This window comes from Gopherus evgoodei, chromosome 4 (genome assembly GCF_007399415.2).
Source record: "Gopherus evgoodei ecotype Sinaloan lineage chromosome 4, rGopEvg1_v1.p, whole genome shotgun sequence".
Taxonomy (NCBI): domain Eukaryota; kingdom Metazoa; phylum Chordata; order Testudines; family Testudinidae; genus Gopherus; species Gopherus evgoodei.
The window spans coordinates 125,025,011-125,037,894 of NC_044325.1; the positions used below are offsets into that span (position 1 = coordinate 125,025,011).

The window sequence follows — 12,884 nt, forward strand, 5'->3', positions numbered from 1 at the left end:
AGCAAGGGGGACAAAGGGGCAGGGAGTTCAGAAGGAGGAGTAAAGAACAGGAAGGGAGGGGGGTTAGGCAAGGGCCATGGAGCAGGAGGGCACAGTTTACATGGGTAGGGAAGAGGGAATTCCAGAGGGTGGAGAGACGCAGATTTGAGAGAAGGTTGTTGGGAAGGAAAGGGGCTGGGGACAGGATTCAGGGAGTCATGGGGAAGGGCCCTGTGGCATGGGGGAGATTGGGAGGGATCAGAAAGGGGAAGAGAGTTCAGAAGACAGCAGATGTGGGGGAGTCAAGAGGAGGTTGGGAAGGAGAGAGGAAAATGTACAGGGGGAAGGAGCAGCTCAGGGTCCATGAGGGAATTTAGTGAAGGGGTTTTCATGGGGGGGCACTTCTCAGGCCTTTGCCAGGCCCCTGACCCTGGCAGCTGCCACCCCACCCATCAGCCCCTGCTGGCCCTCTGCCCTGGGCAGCGAGCTCTCAGGATAGAACTGTTTGCTCTGCAGTCTCAGCCCCCTGTTGATTCCCTGCCCCAGGGGAGCTGCTGCCCCATCCCCGTCAGGTGGAGCAGTTCTCGGCTGACAGGACAAAGGGTGCAACCAGCGAACTAGCATCCATGAAAGGACTGGGTTGCTATCTGCTCCAGGGTTGGGGGACATTGCAGCCACTAGAGGTGGCAATAGACCAGGGAGTTTGGGTCAGTCCTATTCTCTTCCCCTGTGATGCCTCCCAGGGATACCTAGGGCTATGAGACACTTCGCTACCACCTGCCCTTCGCGTGAGGAAGCTTTGTCAGTGCATGCCAGGGGGTCATTCCCCTCTAGGCCTCTGCAGGTCTTGCTCTGTCGGTATAGGTTAGTGATACGCACACACCAATCCTTGAGCACCACCCTGGAGTGTCCAACCCCTGAACCACCAGACATGAAGAATTACTAGACCAGATGTTCCCAAACTGCGTCTTCCAATTACACCACACTCCACAGCTCCATTTAATACACCGCACTCACACTTGTTCACACAGAAAGCAAGTATGTTTATTTAACACAGGGATTCAAATGATAACCAGTAGAAATATTAGAAACAAAGGGTTACATATAAAATAAAATCATGACATGCACACTCAAGCCTAAACTCGATTAATAGAACATTGTCCTGTCATAAGAGCAAAAGCCCCAAATTCTTCCACTCAGGTGTGGCTGTGATATTATATTCATGAGACAATCACGCAGTCCTCTTGTCTCCTCAGTGGGAAGATACAGAGTTTGTCTCTTTATCTACAGTTATAGTCCAAAACTCCATTGTGTGCACTTGTAGAATAACTGCCGCTGCTTATCTGTCTTTTCCTGTCCAGGACACTCTGCAAGGACTTGATTGACATTTTGCTCAGAGTGTAAATGATGCCCTTTGTCAACCATACAATACTCAGAGTACATGTGGATAGACCAATAAACATCTCGTCTGAAAGAAACCTGGATTTCACCTTTTCTCACCAGTTCCAGTGACAGACCATAAGAACATAATTTCCAGACTAGATACATAACCCCTTACATGTTATCAGTATGTACATTTTGCAATGATTAAGATGACCAGTCTGACACAGGCTTTCAGTAGAGGCCTGGCACAACACTCTTTGGTGAACTTGTATGTAGATACTAGGCCCAGGGGATCCTGGAAATCCTAATGCACCCCTGTGTCCCCTGCCATTTGGCATGAAGAAGTCCCTGGGTCACACCCCTCCCACATCTGTGTCCCAGTAACACTCATGCTACTGATCAGGGAGACCTCCAGAGTAGGAGACTGGGAAAAAGGGAGCAAGGCTCAGGGTGGGGAAGACTGAGTCCCAACCCCCCAGGGTCTCACTTACTCTGTAGGAACAGCTCTGCACTGGTGCTGCAGGAGCCCAGGGTGAGAGCTGGGAAGTCCTCTCTGGGTTCAGGCAGGGGCTCATTCACTGCAGGGAATCAGGGTATCCACAAGGCACTGAAGTGCTGTCCGGGGTATTTATTTACCATCCAGGAGAATGGGGCCAAGAGACATATGGGGATTTGCCAATGACTCTGTTTTTTGGGAGGGGGCATTGTGGTGAGGCTCTAGGGAAAGATGATTACTGGGTAGTGCACTGGCAGGGGCTATTTGGTGCAGATGAGCTCGAGGGGTGGCCCCTGGGGAAAGACACAAACAAGAGAGTGACACTAAAATATCAGGGACAGAGCTAGCAATAGCCAGAGGGGATGGGAAGAGAAAGGCTGTTGCCCTGGGGACACTAGAGGAGCCACTTCCCCATCCAGCCACCATCTCAAGCCAGCAGTTGTGAAAGGACATGGGTAGGAAGAGCAGAAGGGGTCCTGGGCTGGGGTGACTGCAGAGAGTTTGGGCCAGAAATGATGTTATTGATGATTTTTATCTCTACACATTTCAATCAATGTCTCTGTTTTTCTTTTATTTAATCCTCTTATTTCCTCTTTAACCATAGAAAATCTTCCTTCTGGGACTAAGATTTAGCTGCATACCTTGGGGACTGTTCCAGCAACTCAAAAGAGACCTTCTATTAAATGGGTAACTATGGCCAACCCAACATTCCATAACAGATAAAAAGTATCTTTTCCCCAATTTTTATCCCATTTTCACATCCCATTCCCTTAACTTGCTATCAGTCTTTGACACACTCTAAGATTATGTCTATACTACTCGCTGGATCGGTGGGCAGTGATTGATCCAGCAGGGGTCAATTTATCATGTCTAGTCTAGACACAATAAATCGACACCCGAGCGCTCTCCCATTGATTCCTGTACTCCACCATCGCGAGAGATGCAGGCACAGTCAACAGGGGAGCAGCAGCGGAAGAGGTGGGGCAGAGGTGGGGCCTCAGGAAAGGGGTGGAGTGGAGGCAGGGCCGGGGACAAGCAAGGAGTTGAGCACGCACTGGGCAGAGGGGAAGTCGGCGCCTGTGCTGAGATGTATAAACAAAGAAGTTATCAAGGAGGATTAGGGAGATATTACTTGTGTATATGCCAATGGTGAGATCAATACTGGGATATTGTGTCCAGTTCTGGTGTCCATAGTTTAAAAAAAATGTGTTTGGAAAATTCAAGAGTTTTCAGAGAAGATCTGCAAGAATGATTCAAGGTTTGAAAAAAAACTGCTTTTTACTGGGAGACTTAGAGCTCAAAGCGTTTACTTAGCAAAGAGAATGTTGATCATGGTCTATAACTACAAAGGAAAAAAATAACAGATAGTAGAGGGCTCTTGATCCTAGCAAACAAATGTAGAACAAGATCCAATGTCTGGAAATTGAAGTTACATTTTCATAAAAACTTGTGCATTCCATATGCTCCTCTGATGTGTTTTCCGATCCTGAATTCTGAACTGTAGCCACAGCAGGAAAATTTTATCCCTTCAAAGATTGTCACCATTACTACCCAGACTGGTGCATTCAGCCTGATCCCAGCATTGCTGCTTCTGATTACTGGAAATTTGTGTTCATGTCATTCAGTGACCAGTTAGTTAGAAAGTCTGGTCCTGAAGCAGCAGACCTCCCAGGAGACTGGAAAAATATAACTAAAGAGCAGGTGCTGCAGGGCCTAAAAGAAGTGTTTTATATGAAATAATAGACATGCAAGAGTCTCTTTAGGATACACTTCAACAAAACAAGCCCCTTAGTTTTCAATAAAAATGATACATGAGGTCAGATTTTTTTCACATTCCATTTTTTAAAATTAAGGAAATCAATTGCAAGTCACACCTTCCAGATCGTGCAGGGCTGCTGCACAGGAACAATCATACCAAACCAAACTGATAGTCCATTTACCCCATCTCCTTGCTGAACCAGAACAGAACAGCAGCCCATCTAGCCTGATATTCATAGATTCATAGACTCTAGGACTGGAAGGGACCTCGAGAGTTCATCGAGTCCAGTCCCCTGCCCCTGCCCTAGACCAAATACTGTCTAGACCATCCCTGATAGACATTTATCTAACCTACTCTTAAATATCTCCAGAGATGGAGATTCCACAACCTCCCTAGGCAATTTATTCCAGTGTTTAACTACCCTGACAGTTAGGAACTTTTTCCTAATGTCCAACCTAAATCTCCCTTGCTGCAGTTTAAGCCCATTGCTTCTTGTTCTATCATTAGAGGCTAAAGTGAACAAGTTTTCTCCCTCCTCCTGATGATACCCTTTTAGATACCTGAAAACTGCAATCATGTCCCCTCTCAGTCTTCTCTTTTCCAAACTAAATAAACCCAATTCTTTCAGCCTTCCTTCATAGCTCATGTTCTCAAGACCTTTAATCATTCTTGTTGCTCTTCTCTGGACCCTCTCCAATTTCTCCACATCTTTCTTGAAATGCGGTGCCCAGAACTGGACACACTACTCCAGTTGAGGCCTAACCAGCGCAGAGTAAAGCGGAAGAATGACTTCTAGTGTCTTGTTTACAACACACCTGTTAATGCATCCCAGAATCACGTTTGCTTTTTTTGCAACAGTATCACACTGTTGATTCATATTTAGCTTGTGGTCCACTATGACCCCTAGATCTCTTTCTGCCATACTCCTTCCTAGACAGTCTCTTCCCATTCTGTATGTGTGTGTCATAACCTTAGTCCCAGATTTGGACCTTAGCGTCCAAAATATGGGGGTTAGCATGAAAACCTCCAAGCTTAGTTACCAGCTTGGACCTGGTACTTGCTGCCACCACCCAAAAAATTAGAGTGTTTTGGGGCACTCTGGTCCCCCTGAAAAACCTTCCCTGGGGACCCCAAGACCCAAATCCCTTGAGTCTCACAACAAAGGGAAATAATCCTTTTTCCCTTCCCCCCTCCAGGTGCTCCTGGAGAGATACACAGACACAAGCTCTGTGAATCCAAACAGAGTGACTCCCCCTCTCCGTTCCCAGTCCTGGAAACAAAAAGTACTTTCCTATTCCCCCAGAGGGAATGCAAAATCAGGCTAGCAAATTCAACACACACACAGATCTCCCCCGTGATTTCTTCCTCCCACCAATTCCCTGGTGAGTACAGACTCAATTTTCCTGAAATTTCCCAGTAAAGAAAACTTCAACAGGTCTTAAAAGAAAGCTTTATATAAAAAGAAAGAAAAATACATACAAATGGTCTCTCTGTATTAAGGTGATGAAATACAGGGTCAATTGCTTAAAAGAATATTGAATAAACAGCCTTATTCAAAAAGAATACAAATCAAAGCACTCCAGCACTTATATTCATGCAAATACCAAAGAAAAGAAACCATATAACTTACTATCTGATCTCTTTGTCCTTACACTTAGAAACAGAAGATTAGAAAACAGAACTACTTCTCCAAAGCTCAGAGAAAGCAGGCAGCCAGAAAACAAAGACTCAGACACAAACTTCCCTCCTCCCAAAGTTGAAAAAATCCGGTTTCCTGATTGGTCCTCTGGTCAGGTGCTTCAGGTGAAAGAGACATTAACCCTTAGCTATCTGTTTATGACAGTGTGAAACTGATTGTTCCTTCCTAAGTGGAGCGCTTTGCATTTATCTTTATTGAACTTCATCCTGTTTACTTCAGACCATTTCTCCAATTTGTCCAGATCATTTTGAATTTTGACCCTGTCCTCCAAAGCAGGTGCAATCCCTCCCAGTTTGGTATCTTCTGCAAACGTAATAAGCGTACTTTCTATGCCAACATCTAAGTCGTTGATGAAGATATTGAACAGATCTGGTCCCAAAACAGACCTCTGCGGAACCCCACTTGTTATACCTTTCCAGCAGGATTGGTATCCCAACTCCCTGCTGCACTGGATCAGACCAAGTATCCATCCTGTCTTTGACAATGGCCATTACAAGAGCTCTCTGTGAGAGGTGCAAGAAACCATCTAATGGAGATTGTGAAGAAACTTGCTTATAGGAGAGGATTCTTCCTAACAAAACTGAGTGGTTTGTAATTTACGCTATTCCTTGAATTTTGGTTGGTTGAAATATTCAATTTATATAATCACTGAATAAATATTTTTCAATAACCACGCAGAATGCAAATCCCTTTGCACTGGCTAGTAATGATCCTTCACTGACCAGTGTGCAGGGATTTACATAATCACTGTATGGTTATTTCTTTACCATATAATGAATATGCAAAATCTCTTTATTCTAAATGGCTGCTACAACCTCTGTTCTCTGACTGACTCCTGCACCGGGAATTTTCAAGCAATTTGACAGTGCTGAGGATGCTGTCTCAGCTTTTGTCTCCATTCAAGTGAAGCAGAAAAGCTCTATGATGAACACTAAAGAAAATGGAACAAAAATATAAAGAACAAAGAAAATGTGCTTCTGAAACACCAGCATCACCTGGACAGCTGGTTCAGTGAATTGTAGGATATCCTTGTACCATGAAAACCTCACTGAGATGAAGCAAAGAAACAACAACCAATATTTTACTCTCTGGCTTTCTTTTATTCAGTATGTAACATATACAATCAGCTAAACCAATCAATTTATTAACTACGCTCATTTTGTATGTACTTGTCTGTGTGTTGCATATATTCACATTTTAAACAGTGAGACAATTTCACGGAGCTCTGAGCTCTCACTGGGAGTGGAGATGGAGACCCAATGGGGCACAAGTTGTAGCTGTTGTGGTGGGAGAGGCAGGGCCATCACTGGAGCAACCCCCGGGTGAAGCAGCTAAACCCCAACCCAAAGAATGGATTTTCCACAGTTACAGGGGAAATTAGATTGAAATATGTAGGGATAGAAATCCCCAATAACAACATTTATGGCTCAAACTCTCTGCAGTGACGCCAACGCATGACACTCCCTCTCTGTGTCCCTTCTCGACAGGGGGCTGAGAGTATGGCTGGATTGGGCAGTGGCTTCTTCTACTGCCCCCCCGGGGGAATCTCTTCTCTTCATTGCCACATGCCATGCAGTTGCCGTACTCTATCCGTCAGCACAGCTGTTTATTGGATTTGCCCATGTCCATGTCACTCGTTTTCAATTGTTCCTTTCCACGTGGAATCATAGGACTGGAAGAGACCTCGAGAGATCTAATCCAGGGGTTCTCAACTTTTTCTTGCTGAGGCCCCGTTCAACATCCTATAAAAACAACAGGGCCTGGTAGGAGGGAGCACAAGGCTCCAGGCTGGGGAGACACACTTGGGCATGGGCATAGTTTTACTTCTATTTTTTGCAGAGGGGGAGGCCTGGCTAGGATCAACCCAGCTCCACACAGCACAGTCCAGGGAGGGTGTGCCATCTCCACACCCTGACTCACTCAGGAGGGCACCCAGCCTGTCTGGGCTCTGGGGGGATGCAACCAAAACATATAACTCAAAGGGGGGACTCAGTTCAAAAAGTTTGAAAACTGCTCATAGTGCAGGCAGGGGGGTAGCTAAGGGCTGTGTATGGGCAGGGGGGGTTAGCCCAGGGTGCAGGGAGGGGATAGCTAAGGACTGTGTATGGGCAAGGGGTAGCTCAGGAGCAGGCAGGGGGTAGCTACGGGCTGTATGCAGACAGGGGTGCTCCCAGTGCAACTCCCAGCATTGGGGTTCCCGGCTTTAGCCTCCCCGCTGCTCCTGGCATGGGGGGAGGTTTGCTGGTATAGGACAAGAAGCAATAGAGTGATCAGACATCCCGATAAAATTGGGACTGTCCTGATATTTAGGCATTTGTCCCGCATCCCCACCGATGTTTGGTCGGGATACAATTTGTCCCAATATTTCGCACTCCTGTTGTTTGTTTGTTTGTTTGTTTGTTCATTCATTTGTTTGTTTTTCTCCACCAGCGGGACTCCCTCCCCTCCATGTGTCCTGATATTTTCGTCATCCCATCTGGTCACCCTATCTGAAGTCAATGGAAAAGGTGTCACTGAGTTCAGCACATTTGGATCAGGCTCTTATGCCATCATTAAACCAGTGAAATCTATGAAGTTTTTGCAGATTTATATGTGTGCTAGTAAGCACAGGCTTTGGCTCAGTGACTTCACTGCCACACTTCTATGGAATATGCCAATAGCTGCTGAAATAAATGTCGGATTCTGAACAGAGATATAGTTACATATCCTCATAGGTCAAAGATAAAAATGTGTTGGGAACACATAAAGAAACTCATAGATTCCCAGATTTTTTAAAGTGACCTAAACATGCTGAAAGGACCAATATCTTTATCTAGTTGAACTTCCTTCACAACACAGGCACAAGACTCTCACCCAGTAATTTGTCCGTTGAGTCCATGAATTCTGTTCAAGTGATAGCATATGATTTAGAAAGATATATTACGTTGTTTTTAAGACTTTACATGATGAAACATCCACCACAGTAATAGGTAATTTGTTCCAATAATTAATTACCCTCATTAAGGAAAAGGTCCACCTCATATCTTGACTGAGTTTATTTAGCTTCCAGCCACTGAATCTTATGCCTTTGTCTGCAGAATTAAAAATCTTTACCCTATTGGAAATCTTTATCCCACACAGGCGCATATACAGCATGTTTAAGTCATTTCATGACCTTCCCTTGGATAAACAAACTAATAAAAATAAGATGTATCAGGAGAGCTCATTATTTTCAGGGCCAGATCCTCATTTGCTGTCATTCCTGAAGCTTCATTGACTTCAAGTGACTTAAACTAAATTATACAACAATCTAGGGTCTGGAACTCAGTTCCTAAAACACAAGCCAATACTTGATGTGCTAAAGAAGAATTTCAGCTGTCAGCAGTAGAGCTGTGCAAAGGACAGTGATTGCCCGGGGGATGTTGTGAAGGACAAAAGTATAATTGGGTTCAAAAAAGAACTAGTGAAGTTCCCAGAGGATTGGTCCATCAATGGCAATTAGGCAAGATGGTCAGAGACACATCCCCGTGCTATGGGTATCCCTAAACTTCTTACTGCCAGAAGCTGGGAGGGGATGACAGGGGGTGGGTCACTTGATAATTGCCCTGTTCTGTTCATTCTCTCTGAAACATCTGGCACTGGCCATTGTGGAAGACAGGGCACTGGGGTAGATGGATCATTGGTCTGACCCAGTATGACCAGTCTTATGTTCTTATGCGATGGGCTGGGAGATGCTTTCTGTTAAGATGGCTGGTGCTAGTAGCTGGGTGTGGCTCCATTTTTTGCCTCCTTCCTCTGCCTGCACAGTTCTCAGCTCTGGTATACCGCTGCTTCTGTAGGCCATGCAGCTGGATCCACAGCCTTTAGAATTGCTTTTCCCCCTGCCCTGCGTCTGAGCTGTGTTGGGGGCAGGGGAGCAAAATAAAAACTCCATGGTGTTTGGGTGAGGGCAGAAAAGAGGGTGGAAGCAGCCAGTGGCAGGAGAGAGCAAATTGCATGAAAAAGAGGGGAAATGTTTGACTGGGCATCATGTGTCTGAAAGGCAGTGGGCCTCGGGGTTAGGCTGTGATTCCTCAGAACTTTTCAATCTCTCCATTCCTGAGGGAGCTCTGCTGGGTCAAACGTATAAAATCAAAGTATCCCAGAAGGAGCCTGGCATGTGGTTGAAACTTGCCTGTAGTTCAATATTATTATTACTTTAACAGTAACGACTGGAGGTGCAAACTGAGACCAGAGTCCCATTGTGCTGAACACACACCCAAACCACAGTGACTCACTAACTCTCTGAGGACATGTCTTCACTGCAATGTAATCCCTGGGCTAGTAGAACTCGTGTTAGCAGACCCTGGGTTTGATAACCTGGGGTTTGAGAATCTACACTCATTTGTAACCCCAAGTTAGGGATTCTTGCACCCTGAGTCCCAAACTGCGGCTCCAGCATCTGCATGGCATTATATGGATTCCATTTCAACCACCCACATGCTAGAGTTCCTACCGTGCTCCCAAAATGTGACCACTCTAGCTGTTTGTTCATGGTGTAGTGTTGGGTCACTTGACCATCCAGAGGACAAAGAAACTCAGTCTTTCAGATACTTTTGGCTGACTCCCAGAGCAGGAGTCCAGTGGGCCTGTGTCTACAATACAAACCAATAAAGGGTTAGTGCAATTTGTGTGTAGATGGAAGGGGGCTTAACTTGAGCATGAGTTCGAACCCTGGGCTTACATTGCATTGTAAACGTACTGTGAGGTGACTGATGCTTCGGAAATTCACTTATGCAATTCGCCATGCCCAAAAGGTTCAGCAATGGCCAGTGATTTTGGTAGCCTCTGTTTATGGGTACCCAACTTCAGTCCCCTCAGTCCTGATTTCCAGAAACTCCACCACTCCAGCTGAAGTCAACGAGAGCTGTAAGTACTCAGCACTTAAGAAAATAAGGCTCAAGGTCTTTTACATTGAGATCCCAAAAATAGTGGCATTCACAATCAACGACTATGCTTGAAATTGTGTCTGTATATGTTTGGTCACCTAAACTACCTGCTCTTTAATTGTGTGGCTCCTAACCTCATAAAGAGTTGTGTGGAGGACTTTTGGTGTGAGTACTGAAGAAATATTACATCTGACTGAGCATTCATGACATTCTCTCTTTCAACAAACATAGCTTTGAATATTGTATCATGCACACAAATGTCTCCCAAAAAAACCAGATGATTTGGGCTGTGGATCTGATTGAAGCAAAATCATAAAATTTAATTGAACAAATATCTGTCAACATTTTTGGACATTAAAGCTAGGCCTGGTTATTCCTCATGAATCCATTGTTGCAGTGTGAACTTTCCTCTTTTATTCAGTAATTCTAAACAATATTTAAATTACCCTCTTATATCTTACACTGAAAAACCAATTTTAAAGTATTTTATTATAGGCACAGGGGAGTAAATCTTCATTTAATAACTGACATGGCCTTTTTATGCACATAAGGCCTCTGTTCAGGAACACATCTCTCTTCAAAGCAGCACTTAAATACATGTTTAACTTTAAATATGTGCTTAAGCCCCATTGAAGTCAAAGGGAGAGATACTTAAACATGTGCCTAAGGACTTTCTGAATCAGAGCCAATGGACAGGTCTACGCTTCGGGGACAGGTCGATCTAAGCTTCACAAATTGAGTTACGTTAGTTGCATATCTCCTTACTCATCTCGTTCTGGTTGAGTACTGGAGTCAATAGAGTCTGTCAATCCAGTGGGCCTTCACTAGACCTGCTAAATTGTCCCCTGGTGGATTTATCACCGCAGCATTGATATACCCCGTAGTGGAGACAAGCCCTATGTGTGCAGAGAAGCCACTGAAGGATTTGGTTGTCCTATTCTGACACCCTTTGGAGAAAAATGGGCCCTCAATTTTGTCTATATTGCTTTCCTCAGGGAGTCCTTCACATCCTTGTTCCTCAAGCTGTAGATGAGGGGGTTCAGCATGGGGATTACCACTGTGAAGAACATGGAGGCCATTTTGTCTGTGTCCAATGAGTAGCTGGCACTGGGTTGGAAATACATGAAGAGACTTGTCCCATGGAACATGGAGACAGCCATCAGGTGGGAGGTGCATGTGTAGAAGGCTTTGCGCCTGCCCTTGGTGGAACGGATCCGCAGCACAGTCACAATAATTAAGATGTATGAGATGAGGATTGTCACAATGCTGATCACCTCAGTCAGATTGCAAAAGAGGAAAACAAGCAGCTGATTGATAGAAGTGCCAGAAGAGGAGAACTTTAGAAGTGGGTTGTTATTACAGAAAAAATGATTCAGGATATTGGAGTCACAATAGGATAATCTTAGCAAACCGCTCGTGTGTATCACAGAATTCAGGAAGGCCCATAGATATGAACCACCCACAAGCTGCAGGCAGTGCTTTGGTGACATGATGACCATATACAGCAGTGGGTTACAGATGGCTACATAGGGGTCATACGCCATTACTGCCAGCAGAAAGCACTCAGAGATGACAAACAATATGAAGCTAAAACATTGGATGATGCACACTGTATTGGAAATAGTTTTCCTCTCTGCTAAGAAGCTCATCGGCATCTTGGGAGTGATGACTGTGGAGTAACAGGCATCCACGAGAGACAAATTCTTGAGAAAGAAGTACATAGGGGTGTGAAGTCAGGGGTGGATCCTGATTAAAACCATCATCCCCAGATTCCACACCAGGATGATAACATAGATCACTAGGAACACCACAAAGAGCGGGACCTGCAGCTCCAGATGATCTATCACTCCTGTGAGAATGAACTCGGTCACTGCCGTACAATTTCCTCCAGCCATTCATTCAGCCTTGGGCGCTAGCTGTGGGAACAACCATAAAGGAAGGTCTTAGTTCTTATGCAAACGGTGTGTGCTAGTATAAATAACTGTGGTCATATGCGTAAAGACACTTTGAGTCGTGGAATAGAACCTGGAACAACTGATGGGAAAACCCAGAACTCTTTCACTTCTTCTAAGGCAGAAAAAAATCCTTTATCTCTAGAAAAGTGCATTACCCTGCCATTTAATCTGATTTACACATGTTGACACTGATTCTGCTGATATTTTAATTTCACTTATTAGTGTAGCCCCACAAACTCAGTGGAATGCCTCACATGAATAGCATTAAGGAATATGTTCAATTTTGTGGGACTAGTGCCTTAGACAGTAGTAGAATCCGTGGATCTCCATTAAACCTGTGTGATACAGCATGGCCAGAGGGCAGCAGGATAGGGTTAGAAGGGAACCTTATTCCCTGTAAGGGGAAGAAAGTTTGCTATAGATTAACTAGAGCGCCTGAAGCCAATTAGAAAACCTGCAGTCAGTCACCTGATAAAAAACCCATGTTTCAATCAGACAGTGTGGGAGTTGGAGCAGAAAGGATTGGTGCTGGAGCAGAGAACAGTTTGAAGGAGTTGGAGCAGAGAAGATTGGTGTTGGAGCAGAGAACAGTTTAGAGGAGTTGGAGCAGAGAGGATCAGTATTGGAGCAGAGAACAGTTTGAAGGGAAGCAGAGGAAAGTTTGGAGGAGTGCTGCAGTGGGCTAAGAAGTCCATGACCCTAGGTA

The 12,884-nt window shown here is 44.9% G+C and overlaps 1 pseudogene; it reads right to left on the reverse strand.

Moving 5' to 3' along the window:
* Positions 1-11,200: 11,200 nt before the first annotated feature.
* Positions 11,201-12,118, reverse strand: LOC115651574 (annotated as a pseudogene).
* Positions 12,119-12,884: the final 766 nt, after the last annotated feature.